The sequence below is a fragment of the Panthera leo genome, chromosome A2, assembly GCF_018350215.1.
Source record: "Panthera leo isolate Ple1 chromosome A2, P.leo_Ple1_pat1.1, whole genome shotgun sequence".
Classification (NCBI taxonomy): Eukaryota; Metazoa; Chordata; class Mammalia; order Carnivora; family Felidae; genus Panthera; species Panthera leo.
The window spans coordinates 130,810,287-130,833,780 of record NC_056680.1 but is presented as its reverse complement, the minus strand read 5'-3'; positions in this window follow the sequence as shown (position 1 = coordinate 130,833,780).

The window sequence follows — 23,494 nt, the reverse complement described above, 5'->3', positions numbered from 1 at the left end:
CCTACTATGTGTTAGCATTCTACTCTAAGCTTTGTGCACATATAGTCTCTAGGCCTTACAATAATATAATACAATAGATATTATTATTGCTATTTTAACATGAAGAAACTGATGTTCATGGTCTTGCTCAACGTCTCAAAGCCAATGAGTGGAAATAGCAACTTCTACAAATTCCAGTATCTGTACACTTTACATTAAAATATACCTTGCCCTGCTTTGTTTTGAAGAATGCCCAGAATTACATGAAAGGTATTTTATTTTGGTAATGAACCTACAGCATTGGAGAGAAAATGAAGAAAGTGCCAACAATATTATCTCTATGAGTCTAACACCAGACCATCTTTAGTGTTGCCAATCCCAAACACATCTTTCCTTTCTTGCACCAATATTGCTTGCTAAGCAGCAACTGTAGGTGCTTAGGTGCATAGCCTCACACCCTTTAAACATGTTCTCTATTATTTTTGTCTTTTCTTCCTCTTTTCTCTTCATTCTCTTGCCTGAAGATAGAAACCACTACCCACTGAATTCTGGCCAACTTTGAGTCAAAGGATGACTGAACAAAATGAGGATAATGAGAAGGGAGGCTATCCAAGTGGGAATGGCAGGTGGGAGGAACAGCAGTGATATCAAATATAAATAGAGTATAAGAGTAAATACAAAATGCTTGATTAAGCTATATTTCAATGGTAAATACTTTTTTGCTACATTAGTCTTGTGTTCAGCAAGTACAAATACATTTTCCTCAACTACAGGTGTCCTACTGTGACAATTAATGATCCTAGGATCCTCATCCAAAATCATGTGCCCTGCAGGTCCTTGTGGTGCTAACAATTGGAAAGGTTAAGTCATTTTTTAGCCTGCTATTCTTCTTGAGGTTTACAATGCAGCAAGCTTTTCTGTATATGACCATCAATCAACCACTACTTAATAAAGGCCCAAAGGGTGCAGCATCATACAGAATCCCATGCCATGGTAGATTTAAGAAAGCAAAGATAATAACTGATAGGCTTCAAAATAGATGATACAGAACACATCCAAGCAGGGATACTGGAAGCACAAAGGAGGATCCAGAAGCCGGTGAAGATAAAGTTAACTAAGCATTATGATGTCCTTGTAGAGACAAAGGGTATCATAAAGGGACAGCAAAGGCCAAGAAGTTCCACAATACAAACTATGAAGCCAATAAGTGAAACATCTTACAGTGCAGGACAGTAATAAAGTACTTAAATAAGAATGGAAACATGTCAAAAGATCATAAGAGTCAGCTTAAAAGTGTCCCACTAATTAAATCTGGGACAATTAAAGCATCAAAATAATTGCCTTAACAAGTTAAAACCCATTAAATAAGAATCCATGAGTATATGCTGATATTAATCAATCAATTAAACAATATGAAAGAAATGCTCTTTCTTATCATAGAATGCCAGCCATTAAATGAAAAAGGAATGATAGAAAATCATTTGGCAACCATCAACACAATAATTGAGTCAGGCAAAAATCGTCAATGGATGCTAAAACTAGGGGGTGAAAATTTAATGGGGAACAGGATATTTACATAGCCTCAAAGTATCTCATACAAGATATTTATTAATTACAAACTGAAAAACAGTAACTTGAAATGTTGTTTATTATATTATCATTAATAAAAAATGGTTCTATTCTAATTTTATGTCACTGTTCTATAGGAAAAGTCTTTAATTAGTATGTATTTGAACTAAAAGTTAAATTGAAGCCAATTTTTCTGATATCAATTTATTTTGCCATCTTCTCTCTAACTCCTCTAACTATTGCAGGGAAAGAATTCTGGGTAATTGGTTTTTCTAATCAGTTGCATTTTTATCGATCAAGATTTTATTGACTTTATGGTCCTAATTTCAGTGAATTTATAAAAATTATCCATCATTTTTCTTTAACTTTATAGTTATGGTATACTCTCTCTCAGAACAGATCTCTTAGAGGTCTATAAGGAAAATAGCACTTGGAAATCATGTTGTCAGAGCTATGGAGAAATGATCTGGGTGAGACAGATGAGAAAATTATTCTCAACCCCACATGCACCATACTGGATAGAGAACCTATATTTAGCCTGAGCTCAGCAGAGCGGGAGGGATTGGTGCTCAAGGAAATGAAAGAAACAGATGTAGCACTCTCATGAAAAGGCCATTCAATCATAGCACTTTAGAAGGATTATTTTCATTCTAGCCTTGGTGCATTTAAAAGAAAACACTTCTTTCAAGTACTGTACAGCATAGCTACAGGGGCTTCCAAGTCATAGTATTATGTTTGGCCTGTCCCAAGTGAATTCCAAGGAACACAAATCCTATAAGATGCCAACACATATTCCAAAAAAGGTGGTATCTATGGTCAAATAAACTTGGAAAAAATTGGGTTAAACTAGGTTAACTGAATTCTTTTACCACACAAACATTTTGAGAAACTCTTAGTTATTCATCTGTGTAGAATGCCAAATTTCCAGAAGCTGTGTGATACCCTACACATTCAAAATTATTTGATTGTGAAACCTCCCTTCTTTCTTGCAGAGCTTCTTACAGACCTTGTGTTCCAGTAAATAAGAAAGAAACACAAAATACCAAGAAAGTTTGCCCTTTACATCAAGGAGAGAAAAACAGGCCTTCCCTGAATGATTGAGAACAAATTCAACAAAGAAATAGTAATTGATGCATGGAGAACACCTTTATAAAAGTTCTACAAGACTGTATTTAAAATAACTTGTTCCATCTAGCACCCAATCTTAGTTTCTCCTATAAAATGACGCAGGGCTCCTTGGAAAACTGACTAATTCTAGAGTTGGGGCAGGAAAAGTACAAGTTGACCCTGGGCATCATGTAATGACAGAAAAAGAAAAAGTGCTAAAAAATTAAAAACACAACTATGGATACATGTCAAAAGGATATAAGGTGAGCTGAAAGAGTTCCCTGTGGCCAAAGCCATAACAATTTGAGCAAAAAAAAAAAATGAATAAATTTGTACTGGATTATAACCCAAAGTATAAAATAAAAAGACATGAGTTAATATTGATATAAATAAACAAGTGAATAAATAAATAAATGAGGAGAAAAGACAAATAAATCTTTCTTACAGAATTCCAAATGGTACTTTCTACCCAGAAGGTGGAGCCAAACTCTCCCTAAATCCACTCCTGACCCCTCCTGTGTGGGCTACACTTAGTAACTTCCTTCAAAAGAACAGAGAAGGAAAAAGCAATTTACTACAGAGAAACTAGAAAAAAAAAAAAACTACCTGGGGTAAAAAATCATGGTTCACATCATCAGTGGTAAGATAGGTTGATAGTGTATTACCTGTATTGCTCAGGCTGCCATAACAAAATACCACAGATAGGGTGGCTTAAACAACAGAAATTCATTTTCTCACAGTTCTGAAGCCTAGAAGTCTAAGATCAAAGTGTCAGCATGTTTGGTTTCTTCTGAGGCTTCTTTCCCTTGGTTGGCAGAGGGCTGACTTCTTTCTATGTCCTCAATCTGTATTGTCTGTGTCCTGATGGCTTCTTATAAGGACACCAGTAATACATCACAGCCCACCCACATATAAGGAATTAGATTGTAATAGCAGTAATTTATTAAGGCATAAGGAAATATGGAAGGAAGGAGTAGAAGAAAGAAAGCAACACATTATGAATGGGATAAACCAAGACCAGTCTGTATGTTCTGAAAAAAGACACAACAGTATTATACAGTGCTATACTCAGCACAGGTGTCAAGTATGACACTGATGTAGTAAGATGGACAACACTCAGGAGAAAGGAATAGGAGGCGAAGCAAGTGTAAAAGAATTCACCTCTCCATCTTTCATGGAGAGCTATCCAGACCAAAGGTAGACATGGAATTTAAAATGCTTCATACTTACATATTTTTCCTTATTATTTTCTTCTATTTTAAATAATTGAAAATACTCTGGCAAAAAGAAACATTTGTCTCAAGTTTAATAATTCCTTCAGTTCTGCTTGTTTCTTGTTCTGTTACATTCAAATAGAATTAAACATTAATACTTTTTATTTTTAAAACATGTAGACTATCATTCAATTATTATAAAATTATATTTGGCTCCCTTTCTCTTTCCTTCTGTGTATACATAGACAGATATATCTGGGGAAATCCTTCCCGGATGTAACACTGGTCATTTCAAGGTGATAAAATTCTGGATGAATTGTCTCTTTGTGTTTCTCTATATTGTTGAATCTGTTTAAGAAGAGCATGTATCACTTTATGTAGAAAAAAATGCTGTTATCTTTAAAAAATACAGTTACAAGGAAGAAAGAAATATTTATTCTTTTTTCTACTTTTTTCAAGGCTTTGAAAGGGGGAAAAAGCAGTGAAATAAAGGGAAAGGGAGTTTACAAACTGGTTTGAGATGAGAAAGCCAATTTCTTTGAGAAGAAGGATTCGTTATCTGATGAGTGCTGAGTCCTATCTGAGAAAGCCACACAATGAAGCACTCTCAGGGTAAATAAGCAACACTTAAGGACACCATATGGGCTTTTTATGCCAAAAACTAAAATCAACTTCTTGGGTGATGATGAATGAACTGAGAGTGGAGGTTCTATACTACTTAGAAAGATGAAGGAAAAAGATTAAAATCAAAACAAAATAAAAGGTAAGCAATAATTGATAGATAATGGGCAAGTTTAATGGCAAACTGTACTTAAAGTTATCAAGAACCAGTATTTGAAATTTATTGCAAAGAGATTTGTAATTTTTATTAAGAATTCCAGTAAACCCTAGACTTCTGGGTAATGTGAATCATTGAGAAGGAATCTGCTATTTTCAGGCCAAAATTTGATCTTTTAATGATGTAATAAGGTCAACAGATCATGAAGTCTCCATTAACTTACCTTATATTGAACTCTTTAATGACTTTGAAATGTATGAATTAGGCTCTGTCAAAGATTGGATGAAGATTATTACAGTTTTGATTGCCCCACTCTTTTATTAAGCATTTAAGGTATATCTGTACACTGTTTTCACGATTCTCACCTTTCTTCCCAACAATCCATTATCCCTCTACACTCCCTCTCCTTAATAGAATGACTTGCATTCTCTTCACATACAGAAACATCAGTATCTATTCCTGAATAATCACAGGCAATACATTCAAATAATTGCCTAGTTGAGAAAATCCCCTTTTAATAATCTAAGAAGGACTATTTCAGTTGTCTTCTAATAAAACTGAACTAAATCTCTGCTAACGGAAGGTTGCTTTCAGTACTAAGACTAATTCTTTCCAGATCAATTCCACTAGATATTTTGTGCAAAAATGATTTGATGGCCAAATAGATCTAGGGGGAAAAAAAATCATTCCATGCACTTCCATTGATAGGCCCTAAGGCACTATAGTATATTAGAAGCTTTGAAAAATTCTCAGGAAAGACATAGTTATGATTTTGTTCAATCCAGTGTTTCTTGCACTTGTTTCACTGGGGAACTATTTCCCTGTTCCCACTTCCCACACCATTTTAGCAGCAGAACATGTTTTGAAGTTTCTTGCTCTAGGACTTTATTTTTCCATGTTGTTATTTTTTGTTGTGATAATTTTTATTTTTCAGTTTGTATTTTCTGTTCATGATGAATGGTTTAGAGCTAATATTCTGCCTTTCAAAGGGAATCAACTGTCAACATGGCTGAGCTTTGTATGTTCTTTTGACTTGGTACTAACAAAGAGTTTTTGCTTAATAAGGCATATTCTTCATCACTTCTTACTCTATCTGAGCCAATGCTCTTATTTTATGTAAATGACCAAACACTTCTTTTAGATTGATATGATTGTGTCTGTTTTTAGAGACAGAGAAAACATTATCTGGGTCATAAGGATCAAATCACAATCTTCTCTAAGCTCCAACTCAATGTGAGATCTTGTTAACACTTAACATTTCTACCATTTAAAAAAAGTCTCTAAGTCACCATTACCAATTTTTATTCAATCAATTCATTCAGACAACAAAAAATTAATAAGCTTCTAAGGTGTACCAAATATCCCTTTACTACTCAAACATTTATGAAACATTTGCCATACTGCAGCCACTGTGCAAGGTGCTGGGGATAACACAGTAAAACGAACATATAAGGCCCATATCATTACCATCTAACATGGAAGATAAACAGTAATTATAAAAAAGTAAACTATTATGAGGAAGTAGAGAGGGCTACAGGCCATATAATGAGTAGATCTACTATGGCTGCAAGAATCATAGGCTTCTTGGAAGAAATGATGTTTAAGTTGAGAGTGTCACTCATTTAACAAATATTTATTAAGTACTTACTCTGGTACCATGCTAGAATTGGAGATGCAATATTGAAGCAACCACTGTCTTCACGGAGCTTAAAACTTTGTGAGGAAGACATAACATGTAAGCAAATAAATTACAAGTTGGCAGCTATAAGAAGTGATAGGTAGTGAATAAACAAATTACAAGGAAATCTAGATCTGCTAAAGGAGGTCAGAAGAGTATTCTCAAAAGAGCAAAATCCAAGCTGTGAACTGAGGAATAAATATCTAAACATTTTTATGTTTGGAGAAGGGAAGTTCCTGGCATAGGAGTAGCAAAGGCAAAGACCCTGAGGCAGGGAATACATGGGTCTGCTCCAGGAACTGAGAAAACATGAGCATTATTAGTCTAGTGAGCAAGTGATGGAAAGAGTGGAATTGGATGAAACTGGAGAGGTTATATCCCTACAAAGATCATGGTTAAAAAAATGCATATTTTACTCTCATTGGGGAACTACTGTAGGCCTTAATAGGAGTGACATAATATGACTTGGGTTTTAAGAAGGTAACTTCAGTTTTTGCATGGAGAATGGAGAGGAGGAAGCCAAGAGGAGAACAGGAAGGCCAATATGGAGGATGTTAAAGAAATCGAGGAAAGACCATAGAAAATGAGATGGAGAGAATTAGATGAATTTGAAATACCTTTGGCATTAGAACAATGAAATTTCTAGGGTTCTGCTTTAGTAATTGGGTGGATGATGATTTCATTTGTTGAGTGAAGAAAGTCAGGGATATCAGGTTTTCTGGAAAAGAGAACTAAATAACTGTTTTTGACCATGTTAACTTTGAGTATGTCTAAAACATCCAAGTGCAGATGACATGTAAGATACTATACTTTTAACTTTGGATCTTAGAATAGATACTTATGGATGAAGATCCTCATCTGGTACTTTAAGTCGTGAACATTGCTGAAATAACCTATGAGAAACCATAATAAGAGAGGAAAATGGGACCAAGCACTCAGTCTTAGAAAATTCCAGCAAATAGATTTTGGGGTAAAGACAGAACCAGAAAAAGAAGTCAAGAGAAATGGCCCATGAGGTAGGAGGAAAAAAGAGTATATATTTTTTTTCAGAAAAAAAGATAAAGATGTTTAATAAAATTACATATTTTATTAAATATTTCTAGGAGATCATGATGAGGGCAGAAAAGTTTCCATTTGATTTGGTCACATGGAGGTCTTTGCTTATCATGACAGAGGTGCATATCTGGGGAAAAAAAGTATGAACAGTAGAGGTGAAAAGAAGAGCAAGAAAACATTACAATCAAGAGAAATACCATATATGAAAGTGTTACATGGGAGAAGAAGGACAAGGACCAGAAATCCTGTATGGTTGAAACATGGGCACAAAAGAGAGCAACAGGACAGATAGGAGGCTAGAGAGGAAGAAAGAAATTTTATTAGGTGCTGAAGATATAAATATCAGGAGAGTACAGGCTTTGTTAGTATAAATGGCACTAACAAAGAATTAAAAATTCACCACGTAGAACTGTGGTTGTAGAGGAATCAGGGAGGCTATTCCAGAGAAAAGTTATGCATATACAAAAGGCCAAAGCTAAGGAGTAGTATGCTACCCTTGGAACAATGAAATACTTAGCCATGCTGAAGTAGAGGGTTTCACAGCATTTAGGGGGAAATAGTTAGAGATCAATCATGAGGGGCTGTGTATGGCATGCTGAAAGTTGGGCTTTGTCCTGCAGACAGTGGGAAGACTGAGGAATTCTAAGTCGATAAATATGATTTACGATGATTCATGCTTTGAAAAAGTAACTCTGGTAACAGTATGGAAAAGAATTGGTGAAGATGACTTGAAGTAATAGACCCAAATTAGGAGACTACTGTAATAGCACAGGGAAGAAATGTTGTGAGGAGGGAAAAGACAAGTTCTCAAGATTTTAAAGAGGTGGAAATGAAAGAATTTAATGACATTTGGAGGTAAGGGACTTTGGAGAGAGACACTTAAGATTGTTCCCAGGTCTCAGGCTTGGGTGATAAGAGATCTTGATGTCACTTTACCAAAATAGGAAATGAATCTATAAAGTAGCAAGTAAATAAAATAAAGCATTCCATGAGGTCAAAGAGCAGATATAATAGGAGATTAAGTGATGGCAGTATAAATGTTTGTAGTCTGAAAGTAGGATAATGGAATTTGGAGTTTTAAAGTGGGAGCTTCCATAAGGAATAAAATGGATCAAGATACATTACAGAACAATAAAAAAGGCAGAAAAATTAAATGCAGCCAAATATAAGATTAGAATAAAAGAATTATGAGATGTCAAATGGCTCTGAACATATGTTCAAGATGGTTGATAATTTGACTCGAAGCTTTCCAGAGGATAGACTGAATCAGTACAATGTTCATAGTGTCTATTCCAAAAAGCTGTTCCTCAGAAGTCTGGCTTTCCATCATTATAGGACATGAAAAATTTTTCCCCCATGAGTTCTTAAAAGAGGACAATGCCTTTGCTTTTAAACTGGATTGTGCTTACCTCTGAGAGTTATGCTAAGGGCTTGGTGGTACTTAAATCCTAGGATAAACAGTTTGTCTCTGTGGAATTTTAACTTTATTTGAAAATTTAAATGAGAATAAGAATCATTATTTGTAAAATCCACACTGATATGTATATAATGGCAAAATAAAACTCAGTGAGCTTTTAAGATAAAATATGAGTCTATAATTAATTTCTACACTTAACATTATATTCCAGAAACTGAGAGACATTAATGTATTCTCATCTACCTTTTGAACGTTATAGAGACTCAGTGCTTACCATTTTTTTCATTAATTTAAATACTAGATAGGTAAGAATATAATAGTAACTATAATAATGACTTTTATATAGATTTTGTTCTGTCAATGGAAGCTGGTGATCTAACGTTAATAAAAGTAATGCTCTAGGGGCCAAAACTATGCAGAATGTTACTCAGCTCTCTTTTGGTCTGACCTGATCCAAGAATAAATTATACTAAGGGTTGAAATGATACATTTCACATAGTCCTTCAAGACTATTATTTATTTTAACACAGTTTTTATAAATATTAGATGGCAGAGAGATCAAGATAGCATTATTTGCTAGGTATCTGGAGTGTAATTATCTTATACAGCTAGTTATACTTGATTTATATTCACTAATGATCAAAATTTTAGATATAAATTTAGGTTAGCAGAATCTAACACATAAAGAATATGTGACTGAAAAGAAGGACATATTAGTTCTTCAAGGAGATGAACTGAGGCATAACAGAAAGTTCAATTTAGTGTAAATGATTCAGTAGGTAACCATGAACAGAGATGAGCTATCCCTGGAAAACAAGTTTGCAACCATTCCAATTTATAAATAAATGGATAATCAAGTTTCCAAAGGATATATATCAAGAGCATGGCTATGATAATTCTAAAATGGAAAAATAATTTAAATAAGTGCTACTAAACACCTGTTATAGACATGAAAAAAATACCAAAGTGTTTCTAATGGTTATTTATATTTGGATCAAGTGACTTCCTTCATGACCCTCTAATGTAAACTGATTGTACAAGGTATTTGTAAATAATGAGCAAGCTGGCATGCTGAATACAGTAGTTACAAAACCTGACTTTGCCTTGGCATCACTTGAGAAGATTTTCTATATCACAAATCCTCAGGTCCTACTCCAACACATCCACTAACTGAGAATCTCTGTAGATGGGTTCAAGGAAACCGTATGCCTAAAATGCTTCCTAAGCAATTCTGACACATCAAAATTTGGAGAACACTACAAGCCTGTTCACTACAAACTGGATGAAGACTAGATGTTCATTACTAAAAATGATTACTCTCTTGCAATGGTTGATGATTAGCCATTCTATCTGACATTAATTAGATAGTACTTCTAACACCGTTCCTAATTTGTAACAGTAAAACAGTGTTCCCAAAATACACAAAAGAGATTGTTTTTATATTCTTTCTAGCTGGAGAGCCAGTGGGTATCTATGCCAAACTACTCAAAAAGAATATCAAGTTATTAAGTAACTAGTTGAAAAGGAAGGATTCCAATACACATCTCTGTTTTACATGCAGGAAATTATTATCTGACTCATCAGGAGACTATTTCTGAGTGAAGGTTATATCAAAGCTGCTGGCCTATAACATATTCATTTTATTAGACGTATAGCTGATTCATGGATTTGGAGTCAAAGGTTATGAAAGATCCATAAAAGCTACATGCAATCCTATGTTGTTCCTGACAAATTTGTCCCAGAGATGATAAATATAATAATAGAGCCCAAATCATCATCTGCCCCTTTCATAAAACACTGTTCTCAATAGCTTCAGTTTAACTGTAAGCCTAAAAACCTGAAATTCAGACAGTAAAAGTTACCCACTCTTTTTGTTTGTTTCATTATAAAGACACTCTATATTAAAAGGAAGACAATAACAGAGCCCAGAGTGGTTAATAAACTGACATGGGATTTAAATATAAAACATAATATTTTTTTTCATTCATAAACCTGTGGAAGTAAAGGTACAGCTGACAGGCACTTAGGAGGCATAATGGAAGATGACGTGGAGAAAACAAAGGGACACTAAAAATCTCATCAAATAGGGCGTGAGTGGTCAACAGATGCTGTCTGCAACTTTATGGAACAAGAAACAGTTTTTTACTCAAGACTATTTTTTAAAGCAGTTTCAGCATTAAAGTAAATGGGAGGATACAGAGATATGCCCCTTACCCCTACACAAACATGACCTCCTCCATTATCAACATCCCCTACCAGAGCAGTACATTTGTTATAACTGATGAACCTACATTGACACATCATTATCGCTCAAAGCCCATAGTTTACATTAAGGTTCACTCTTGGTATTGTACATTCTATGAGTTTGGATAAATATACACTACAATGGCATATATCCATCATTATAGTTTCATACAAAGTATTCTCACTGTCCTGAAATTCTTCAGTCCTCTGTGTAGCATGCCTCTGCCCCATATCCCCCAACCCCTGACAGTCACTGATCTTTTCACTGACTCCATAGTTTTGCCTTTTCCATAATTTTGGGATCACACAAATGTAGCTTTTTCAGATGGCTTCTTTCACTTAGCAATGTGCATTTAAGATTCCTCCATGTTGTTTCATGGCTTGAAACCTCATTTCTTTTTAGTACTGAACAATATTCTATTGTATGGATGTACTACAGTTTATTTATCCATTCATCTAATGAAGGACATCTTGGTTGCTTCCAGCTTTTGGCAATTTGAATAAAGCTGCTATAATCATTTGTTTGCAGGTTTTTTAGTGAACGTAAGTTTTCAATTCCTTTGAGTAAATACCAAGGTATGTGACTACTGGTAATATGGACAGAGTATATTTAGTATTGTAAGAAATTGCCACTCTTTCAAAGAGGCTGAACCATTTTACATTCCCACCACCAATAAATGAGAGTTCTTGTTGCTCCATATTCTCACCTGCACTTATTGTTGACAGTGTTCCAGATTTAGCTATTCTGATAGGTGTGCAGTGGTATCTCATTGTTTGAATTTGCATTTCAGGAGTTTTGTGGAAGTTTTTTTAGTTTTGGGTTTTATATTTAGGTCTGAGTTATATCCATTCTGAGTTAATTGTTGTGAAGGGTTGTTAAGATCTATGTCTAGATTCATTTTTTTGCATGTAGATGTCAGTTGTTCCAGTACCATTTATTGAAAAGACTATCTTTCCCCCCATAGTATTGCCCTTCCTCCTTTTTGAGCTAATGCTGAAGTTTCTATAGGGAGGCCAAAGACCCAGAATAACCAACCCAATATTAAAGGAGAAGAACAAAGATGGAGGAATGTCACCCCTCAACTTCAAACTTATTACCCAATTTCAAGACTTATTATAAAGCTAAGTATTCAAGACAATGTGGTATTGGCAAAAAAACAAGATAAAACAAAACAAAATAAAATAAAATAAAATAAAATAAAATAAAATAAAATAAAATAAGCAAGCAAATGGATCAATAGAACAGGACAGAGAACCCAGAAATATATTCCTGTAATACAGTCAACTGATGGTATTGAGTTTAACTGTGTCCTTACTAATATTCTGCCTGCTAATCTGTCCATTTATGATGCAGGGATGTTGTAGTTTCCAAGTATGATAGTGAATGCATCTGTTTCTCTTGCAGTTCTATGAGTTTCTGCCCTAAAAGTCTGACACTCTGTTGTTAGGTGTATACATGCCCAAGACTGCTATGTTTTCTTGGAGAACTGACCAACTTTCAGCATGATGCAATGCCTTTCTTTATCCCTTATAACTTTCCTTACTTTGAAATTTGCTGTCTGAAATTAATATAACTACTCCTGCTTTCTTTTGATTAATGTTAGCATAGTATACATTTCTCCATTCATTTACTTTTAATATATATGTGTCTTTATATTTAAATTGGGTTTATTGTAAGTAACATATAGTTGGGTCGTGTTTTTGGATCCACTTTAACAATCCGTCTTTAAATTTGTACACTTAGTCTACTGGTATTCAAAGTGATTATGGATAGAATTAGAATAATATCTACCACATTTTTACTGTTTCTGTTGCCCTTGTTCTCTGCTCTTGATTTTGTCTCCCACTGTTTTTCTGCCTTTTGTTGTCTTCATTAAACATTTTAAATGATTCCATTTTCTGTCTTAGCATATTAGTTATACTTCTGTTTTTTATTTCTTCTACAGTCCTCTGCTATACCAGCTGAGCTATCGAAGGGTGCTATACTTCTTTTTAAAAAAACTTCTTTTGGTGGTTGCTCTGGAGTTGGCAATTTACAACCAATCCAAGGCCACTTTCAAATAACAGTATATTGCTTCACAAGTGTTTGAGTAGCTTATAATAACAAAATATTCATAATTCCTCCTTTCTGTCCTTATATCAGTGTTGTCACTTACCAAGCATGCATAAACATGTTTATATATACAGATGATATATACATAAGCATACAATACTAAATACAATGTTGGTATCATTATTTTTTTTTCAATATATGAAATTTATTGTCAAATTGGTTTCCATACAACACCCAGTGCTCATCCCAAAAGGTGCCCTCCTCAATACCCATCACCCACCCTCCCCTCCCTGCCACCCCCCATCAACCCTCAGTTTGTTCTCAGTTTTTAACAGTCTCTTATGCTTTGGCTCTCTCCCACTCTAAACTCTTTTTTTTTTTTCCTTCCCCTCCTCCATGGGTTTCTGTTAAGTTTCTCAAGACACACATAAGAGTGAAACCATATGGTATCTGTCTTTCTCTGTATGGCTTATTTCACTTAGCATCACACTTTCCAGTTCCATCCACGTTGCTACAAAGGGCCATATTTCGTTCTTTCTCATTGCCATGTAGTACTCCATTGTGTATATAAACCACAATTTCTTTATCCATTCATCAGTTGATGGACATTTAGGCTCTTTCCATAATTTGGCTATTGTTGAGAGTGCTGCTATAAACATTGGAGTACAAGTGCATCTATGCATCAGTACTCCTGTATCCCTTGGGTAAATTCCTAGCAGTGCTATTGCTGGGTCATAGGGTAGGTCTATTTTTAATTTTCTGAGGAACCTCCAGACTGCTTTCCAGAGCGGCTGCACCAATTTGCATTCCCACCAACAGTGCAAGAGGGTTCCCGTTTCTCCACATCCTCTCCAGCATCTATAGTCTCCTGATTTGTTCATTTTGGCCACTTTGACTGGCGTGAGGTGATATCTGAGTGTGGTTTTGATTTGTATTTCCCTGATGAAGAGCAACGTTGAGCATCTTTTCATGTGCCTGTTGGCCATCCAGATGTCTTCTTTAGAGAAGTGTCTATTCATGTTTTCTGCCCATTTCTTCACTGGGTTATTTGTTTTTCGGGTGTGGAGTTTGGTGAGCTCTTTATAGATTTTGGATACTAGCCCTTTGTCCGATATGTCATTTGCAAATATCTTTTCCCATTCCGTTGGTTGCCTTTTAGTTTTGTTGGTTGTTTCCTTTGCTGTGCAGAAGCTTTTTATCTTCATAAGATCCCAGGATTCATTTTTGCTTTTAATTCCCTTGCATTTGGGGATGTGTCGAGTAAGAGATTGCTATGGCTGAGGTCAGAGAGGTCTTTTCCTGCTTTCTCCTCTAGGGTTTTGATGGTTTCCTGTCTCACATTCAGGTCCTTTATCCATTTTGAGTTTATTTTTGTGAATGGTGTGAGAAAGTGGTCTAGTTTCAACCTTCTGCATGTTGCTGTCCAGTTCTCCCAGCGCCATTGGTTAAAGAGACTGTCTTTTTTCCATTGGATGTTCTTTCCTGCTTTGTCAAAGATGAGTTGGCCATACGTTTGTGGGTCTAGTTCTGGGGTTTCTATTCTATTCCATTGGTCTATGTGTCTGTTTTTGTGCTAATACCATGCTGTCTTGATGATGACAGCTTTGTAGTAGAGGCTAAAGTCTGGGATTGTGATGCCTCCAGCTTTGGTCTTCTTTTTCAAAATTACTTTGGCTATTCGGGGCCTTTTGTGGTTCCATATGAATTTTAGAATTGCTTGTTCTAGTTTCGAGAAGAAGGCTGGTGCAATTTTGATTGGGATTGCATTGAATGTGTAGACAGCTTTGGGTAGTATTGACATTTTGACAATATTTATTCTTCCAATCCATGAGCAGGGAATGTCTTTCCATTTCTTTATATCTTCTTCATTTACCTTCATAAGCTTTCTATAGTTTTCAGCGTACAGATCTTTTACATCTTTGGTTAGATTTATTCCTAGGTATTTTATGCTTCTTGGTGCAATTGTGAATGGGATCGGTTTCTTTATTTGTCTTTCTGTTGCTTCATTGTTAGTGTATATGAATGCAACTGATTTCTGTACATTGATTTTGTATCCTGCACCTTTCTGAATTCATGTATCAGTTCTAGCAGACTTTTGGTGGAGTCTATTGGATTTTCCATGTATAATATCATGTCATCTGCAAAAAGCGAAAGCTTGACTTCATCTTTGCCAATTTTGATGCCTTTGATTTCCTTTTGGTGTCTGATTGCTGATGCTAGAACTTCCAACACTATGTTAAACAACAGCGGTGACAGTGGGCATCCCTGTCGTGTTCCTGATATCAGGGAAAAAGCTCTCAGTTTTTCCCCATTGAGGATGATATTAGCTGTGGGCTTTTTATAAATGGCTTTTATGGTGTTTAAGTATGTTCCTTCTATCCCAACTTTCTCGAGGGTTTTTATTAAGAAACGGTGCTGGATTTTGTCAAAGGCCTTTTCTGCATCAATTGACAGGATCATATGGTTCTTATCTTTTCTTTTATTAATGTGATGTATCACATTGATTGATTTGCGAATGTTGAACCAGCCCTGCATTTCAGGAATGAATCCCACTTGATCATGGTGAATAATTCTTTTTATATGCTGTTGAGTTCGATTTGCTAGTATCTTATTGAGAATTTTTGCATCCATATTCATCAGGGATATTGGCCTGTAGTTCTCTTTTTTTACTGGGTCTCTGTCTGGTTTAGGAATCAAAGTGATACTGGCTTCATAGAATGAGTCTGGAAGTTTTCCTTCCCTTTCTATTTCCTGGAATAGCTTGAGAAGGATAGGTATTATCTCTGCTTTAAACATCTGGTAGAACTCCCCTGGGAAGCCATCTGGTCCTGGACTCTTATTTGTTGGGAGATTTTTGATAACCGATTCAATTTCTTCGCTGATTATGGGTCTGTTCAAGCTTTCTATTTCCTCCTGAATGAGTTTTGGAAGAGTGTGGGTGTTTAGGAATTTGTCCATTTCTTCCAGGTTGTCCAATTTGTTGGCATACAATTTTTCATAGTATTCCCTGATAATTGTTTGTATCTCTGAGGGATTGGTTGTAATAATTCCATTTTCATTCATGATTTTATCTATTTGGGTCATCTCCCTTTTCCTTTTGAGAAGCCTGGCTAGAGGTTTGTCAATTTTGTTTATTTTTTCAAAAAACCAACTCTTGGTTTCGTTGATCTGCTCTACAGTTTTTTTTAGATTCTATATTGTTTATTTCTGCTCTGATCTTTATTATTTCTCTTCTTCTGCTGGGTTTAGGCTGCCTTTGTTGTTCTGCTTCTATTTCCTTTAGGTGTGCTGTTAGATTTTGTATTTGGGATTTTTCTTGTTTCTTGAGATAGGCCTGGATTGTGATGTATTTTCCTCTCAGGACTGCCTTCGCTGCATCCCAAAGCATTTGGATTGTTGTATTTTCATTTTCGTTTGTTTCCATATATTTTTTAATTTCTTCTCTAAGTGCCTGGTTGACCCACTCACTCTTTAGTAGGGTGTTCTTTAACCTCCATGCTTTTGGACGTTTTCCAGACTTTTTCCTGTGGTTGATTTCAAGCTTCATAGCATTGTGGTCTGAAAGTATGCATGGTATAATTTCAATTCTTGTATACTTATGAAGGGCTGTTTTGTGACCCAGTATATGATCTATCTTGGAGAATGTTCCATGTGCACTCGAGAAGAAAGTATATTCTGTTGCTTTGGGATGCAGAGTTCTAAATATGTCTGTCAAGTCCATCTGATCCAATGTGCCATTCAGGGCCCTTGTTTCTTTATTGACCATGTGTCTAGATGATCTATCCATTTCTTTAAGGGGAGTGTTGAAGTCCCCTGCAATTACCACATTCTTATCAATAAGGTTGCTTATGTTTATGAGTAATTGTTTTATATATTTGGGGGCTCCGGTATTCGGCGCATAGACATTTATAATTGTTAGCTCTTCCTGGTAGATATACCCTGTAATTATTATATAATGCCCTTCTTCATCTCTTGTTACAGCCTTTAATTTAAAGTCTAGTTTGTCTGATATAAGTATGGCTACTCCAGCTTTCTTTTGGCTTCCAGTAGCATGATAAATAGTTCTCCATCCCCTCACTCTCAATCTAAAGGTGTTCTCAGATCTAAAATGAGTCTCTTGTAGACAGCAAATAGATGGGTCTTGTGTTTTTATCCATTCTGATACCCTATGTCTTTTGGTTGACGCATTTAATCCATTTACATTCAGTGTTATTATAGAAAGATACGGGTTTAGAGTCATTGTGATGTCTGTATGTTCTATGCTTGTAGTGATGTCTCTGGTACTTTGTCTCACAGGACCCCCCTTAGGATCTCTTGTAGGGCTGGTTTAGTGGTTACAAATTCCTTCAGTTTTTGTTTGTTTGGGAAGACCTTTATCTCTCCTTCTATTCTAAATGACAGACTTGCTGGATAAAGGATTCTCGGCTGCATATTTTTTCTGTTTAGCACACTGAAGATATCGTGCCAGTCCTTTCTGGCCTGCCAAGTTTCAAAAGAGAGATCAGTCACACGTCTTATAGGTCTCCCTTTATATGTGAGGGCACGTTTATCCCTTGCTGCTTTCAGAATTTTCTCTTTATCCTTGTATTTTGCCAGTTTCACTATGATATGTTGTGCAGAAGATCGATTCAAGTTACGTCTGAAAGGAGTTCTCTGTGCCTCTTGGATTTCAATGACTTTTTCCTTCCCCAGTTCAGGGAAGTTCTCAGCTATTATTTCTTCAAGTATCCCTTCAGCACCTTTCCCTCTCTCTTCCTCATCTGGGATACCAATTATGCATATATTATTTCTTTTTAGTGTATCACTTAGTTCTCTAATTTTCCCCTCATACTCCTGGATTTTTTTATCTTTTTCTCAGCTTCCTCTTTTTCCATAACTTTATCTTCTAGTTCACCTATTTCTCTCCTCTGCCTCTTCAATCCGAGCTGTCGTCGTTTCCATTTTGTTTTGCATTTCGTTTAAAGCGTTTTTCAGCTCCTCCTGACTGTTCCTTAGTCCCTTGATCTCTGTAGCAAGAGATTCTCTGCTGTCCTCTATACTGTTTTCATGCCCAGCAATTAATTTTATGACTATTATTCTAAATTCACTTTCTGTTATATTATTTAAATCCTTTTTGATCAGTTCATTTGCTGTTGTTATTTCCTGGAGATTCTTCTGAGGGGAATTCTTCCGTTTGGTCATTTTGGATAGTCCCTGGAGTGGTGGAGAGCTGCAGGGCACTTCCCCTGTGCTGTCATGTATAACTGGAGTTGGTGGGCGGGGCCGCAGTCAGACCTGATGTCTGCCCCCAGCCCACCGCTGGGGCCACAGTCAGACTGGTGTGTGCCTTCTCTTCCCCTCTCCTAGGGGCAGGATTCACTGTGGGGTGGCGTGGCTTGTCTGGGCTACTTGCACACTGGCAGGCTTGTGGTGCTGGGATCTGGCGTATTAGCTGGGGTGGGTAGGCAAGGTGCACGGGGGCTGGAGGGGCAGGCTTAGCTCGCTTCTCCTTAGGTGATCCACTTCAGGAGGGGCCCTGTGGCAGTGGGAGGGAGTCAGATCCGCTGCCGGAGGTTTGGCTCCCGAGAAGCACAGAGTTGGGTGTTTGCGCGGAGCAAGCAACTTCCCTGGCAGGAACTGGTTCCCTTTGGGATTTTGGCTGGGGGATGGGCGGGGGAGATGGCGCTGGCGAGCGCCTGTGTTCCCCGCCAAGCTGAGCTCTGCCGTCTGGGGGCTCAGCAGCTCTCCCTCCCTTTGTCCTCCAGCCTTCCCGCTTTCTGAGCAAGCTGTTAACTTATGACCTCCCAGATGCTAAGTTGCGCTTGCTGTCGGAACACACTCCATCCGGCCCCTCTGCTTTTGCCAGCCAGACTCGGGGGCTCTGCTTGGCCAGCAGGCTGCCCCTCCGACCCGGCTCCCTCCCGCCAGTCCGTGGAGCGCGCACCACCTCGCCGCCCTTCCTACCCTCTTCCGTGGGCCTCTCGTCTGCGCTTGGCTCCGGAGACTCCGTTCTGCTAATCCTCTGGCGGTTTTCTGGGTTATTTAGGCAGGTGTAGGTGGAATCTAAGTGATCAGCAGGACGCGCGGTGAGCCCAGCGTCCTCCTACGCCACCATCTTCCCTATTCTCCAGCACTATCGTGGTATCATTATTTTGAATAAACTACTAGATCAGTTAAAATAAATCAGTTGAAAATAAAAAATAAAAGTTTTATCTTATTTCCACTTATTCCTTCTTGGATGTTCTTTCTTACTTTATGTAGGTCTGAGTTTCTGGCCTATATTATTTTCCTTCTCTCTAAAGAACTTCTTTTAAGATACCTTGCAAAGCAGGTCTACTGGCAACAATTCTCTCAATTTTTGTTTGTCTGAAAAAGTCTTTATTTCTCCTTCAATTTTGAAGAAAAATGTTACTTAGTACAGAATTCTAGGTTGTTGGGTTTTTTATTCTTTCAACACTTTAAATATTTCACTCCACTCTTTTGCTTGCATTTATGAGGAGACAGATGTCATTCCCCTTTTGTTCCTCTACAGGTAAGGTATATTCCTCCTCTGGCTTCTTTCAGGATTTTTTTTCCTTACCTCTGATTTTCTGTTGTTTGAAAATGATAGATGTAGGTATAGATTTTTGGGGGGTTTTATCCTGCTAGTGTCCTCTGGATCTGTGATTTGGTGTCTGACATTATTTTGAAAAAATTCTCAGTCATTATTGTTTCATATTCCTTTCTCTCTTTCTTCTCCCCTGGTAGTCTCATCACATGTATATTACACTTTTGTAGTTAACCTCATGATCCTTGGATATTCTGTGTTTTTCTTTTGGTTTTTGTTCTCTTTGCTTTTTTAGTTTTCAAAGTTTCTATTCATATATCCTTTAGTTCAGAGATTCTTCTCTCAGTCCACTAATAAGCTTATCAAAAGCATTCCTTTCTGTTACAGTGTTTTTTATCTCTAGCATTTCTTTTTGATTCTTTCTTAGGATTTCCATCTTTCTCCCTACATCATCCATCTGTTCTTTCATGCTACATTATCCATTAGAACCCTTGGCATATTATTCATCGTTGTTTTAAATTTCCAGTCTGATAATTCCAACATCTCTGCTATGTCTGATTCTTATCTTGATTTCTCTGTTCAAACTTTATTTTTTGTCTTTTAGTCTGCATTGTAATTCTTTCTTGATATTTAGACATGATGTACCATGTAAAGGGAATTATTGTAAGTAGGCCTTAGTAATGTGATGGTAAGATGTGAAGGGAGGCAAAATATTCTATAGTTCTTATGATTAAATCTTAGCCTTTAGTGTAGCTATGACTCTGGACTGTAGACTTCAGAAGTGTTACTCGGGTTTTTTTTCCTCTCCTTGGATGGCTAGAGTTGGCTGGTATTGGGTATTTCCCTTCTGCCAGAGAAGTTAGCCTCTGATAATATTCCAGCAGATTAGACTCTGGTTTACTAGTTTCTCCTGAGGGCAGGCCTTCTTAAGAACAGAATGCTCTGGCATATATCAAAATGATTCATTTCCCCCTCTCCCTGTTGGAAGTATAGAGGATTTTTCTCTAATATTTTCTCTAACAATCTTGTTGAGTTCTAGAAGGTAAAACTCACAAAAGTTTAGGGGATACCCCCTCCAATTTGACTGGGTCCCCTTGGAGTTTTTAACTTTCAGAGTTGTCCACATTAAGTCCCAAGCAATTTATCAGTTATAGTTCAGATTTTCCTACCTTGACACTGGTTCCCCTGGCAAAGTTTCCACTTGTGAGTCTTTGCTTTGGGAAGCCATGACTCCTTGTACTGGCCTGTCTCTCCAATCTTGAGGGCAGTGTGTTGCCCTGTGTCCTTCCCTCTCTTATGGATCCAAGAAGAGTAGTTGATTTTTAGAATAGTCAGCTTTCTACTTGTCTTAAGGAAAGAGTAACTTCCAAGATCCTTACAGGTTGAACCAGAAACTGGAAGTACAGACACTTAGTTTTAACATTACAAAAGAAGCCAATACACAAATGAAAAATTAATACCTATAAAAATAGAGAGGATTTCATTGAAATAAATCTTCAATTTCCATAATGCTGAATCAATAAAAATCTTAAATTGATAAAAATAAAATTATGTCTATGATTTTGTTGCTTGGTAATAACTGGTATAAAAGTTAAAAGGAGGTTGTTTCTTTCTGGGAGGCAAGACAAGTCTCAGTATAACTTGGTGGACTGAAGTGAATGGTAGACAGTGATTCCTTATTATTACCTCTTCTGCACTATTTGACCTTCTTAACCATATGAAAGCATTACTTTAGAAAAAATTACAAGGGGAAAGAGAAACAGGCCTGAATTCTATAAATGTTAGCATTGGTTTTGGTTTATACAATAAGCATAATTAAGCATAATATCAATTCAAGAAGTGGCTCAGTCAGTTAAGCATACAACTCTTGATTTTGGCTCAGGTCAAGATCTCAAGGTTCGTGAGTTCAAGCCCCACATCAGGCTCTGGAGGATTCTCAGAGTGAGAGGGATTCTTTCTCTCTCTGCCCCTCCCCGATTCTCTCTCTCTCTGTCTTTCCCTCTCTCTCTCTCAAAATGAATAAACTTTAAAAAATATCAATTCAAACTCAGGTTTCAATGACCTCTCTTATAAAATTCAGGAAACTGAGTCTTAAAATCTTCCACTTAAGCTTCAATTGGAATATTGAGTTTGTTATTTGTTTTTGAGAATATAATGTTCTTAATACTTAGTTTAATAAGCTCTAATATGGCCTCTTTGGAATTTCATTTTCTACAATTGCTTTTCTAATCACTAGCATTTTCTTTTGATAGCTGAAATTCCATTTCAGAATAACAGAAGGGCAAACAGGTGATTTTGTGATGATCCTCCCCAATAAGTGTAATCATCTAGACAAGAGCAAAAATGGATGGCTTAGATGGAAAGACATGTCCCTAATTAAGGAGGAAATTCCTTAATTTGATTGCTGAGTTTCCTACATAGTAATTTTTGGTATCTCCTGTTTTAGGCTGTTAAATATTCTTTCCTGAAGTCCCTGTGGTTTACACTCCTGTGCATGTCACCTGTGATTCTGCAGCACATTATTCTGGATGATGCCTCAGCATCTGTTGGAATTCCTTTTAATGAGGTTTTATGAAGAGATGTTATAAAGCCATAATTAGAGGGTTTTGTAAAATCTAAACTACTTAATTATACATCCCAATATATGGTGTTTCTGTATGACCAGACCATTCCTACAAATCCCCTTAAAATTTGAAAGTAACTTAAAGCCTCAGGAAAAGGTGAATCAGCCACCATGTTTAACTGTACCCTACTAACCTCACTCTCCCAATTCTGAATGATTTTATATTTCAATGCCAGTAGAAAAAAAGAGACTATAGGAAAATCATATTACCAAAACTTAGGTGAAGGGTGGGGAAGAGAGAAGGAAACCTGGAAGAAGCTTAAATTCATATTAGTAAGTGAAAAAAAAGCCAATCTGAAAAGGATACACACTGTATGACTAATTATATGACATTCTGGAAAAGGCAAACTATGGAAACAATAAAATGACCAGTGGTTGCCAGAGGTTGGGAGGAAGAGAGGGATGAATAGGAAGATTTTTAGGGCAATAAAACTGTATGTGTAGACATGATACTACAATAATAGATACATGTCCTTAGAGTTATAGAATATACAATGCCAGGAGTGAATCCTAATGTTAGGTGATAATTATCTGTCAGTGTAGGTTCATCAATTAAAACAAATGTACCACTATGGTATAGGATATCAATAGTGGAGGAAGTTGTACATGGGTGAGGACAGGAACTATATGGATACTTTCTGCTCAGTTTTGGTGTGAACCTAAAGCTACTATAAAGAATTAACTTTATTAATTAAAAAATAAAAGAGGGGCGCCTGGGTGGCTTAGTTGATTGAGTGTCCGACTTCGGCTCAGGTCATGATCTCACAGTTTGCGAGTTACATTGGGCTCACTGCTGTCAGCGTGGAGACTGCTTTGGATCCTCTGTTTCCCTCTCACTGCCCCTCCCCTGCTTGCTCTCTCTCTCTCTCTCAAAAATAAATAAACTTTCAAGAATAAATAAAAATAGGGGCTCTTGAGTGGCTCAGTCAGTTAAAGCGTTCGACTTTGGCTCACGTCATGATCTTGCAGTTTGTGGGTTCGAGCCCAGAGTTGGGCTCTGTGCTGCCAGCTCAGAGCCTGGAACTTGCTTCGGATTCTGTGTCTCCTTTTTCTCTGCCCCTCCCCAGCTTATGCTCTGTCTCTCTCTCTCTCTCTCTCTCTCAAAAATAACATTAAAAATTTTTAAATAAATAAAAATAAATTAAAAAAATAAGAGAGTAATTAGTGATGAGTTACTATTAACATTTTAAGATAAATTTAAGAGAAAAGTTGCATGTAAAATACCATAGAAATATTGTTTTTACTTATTC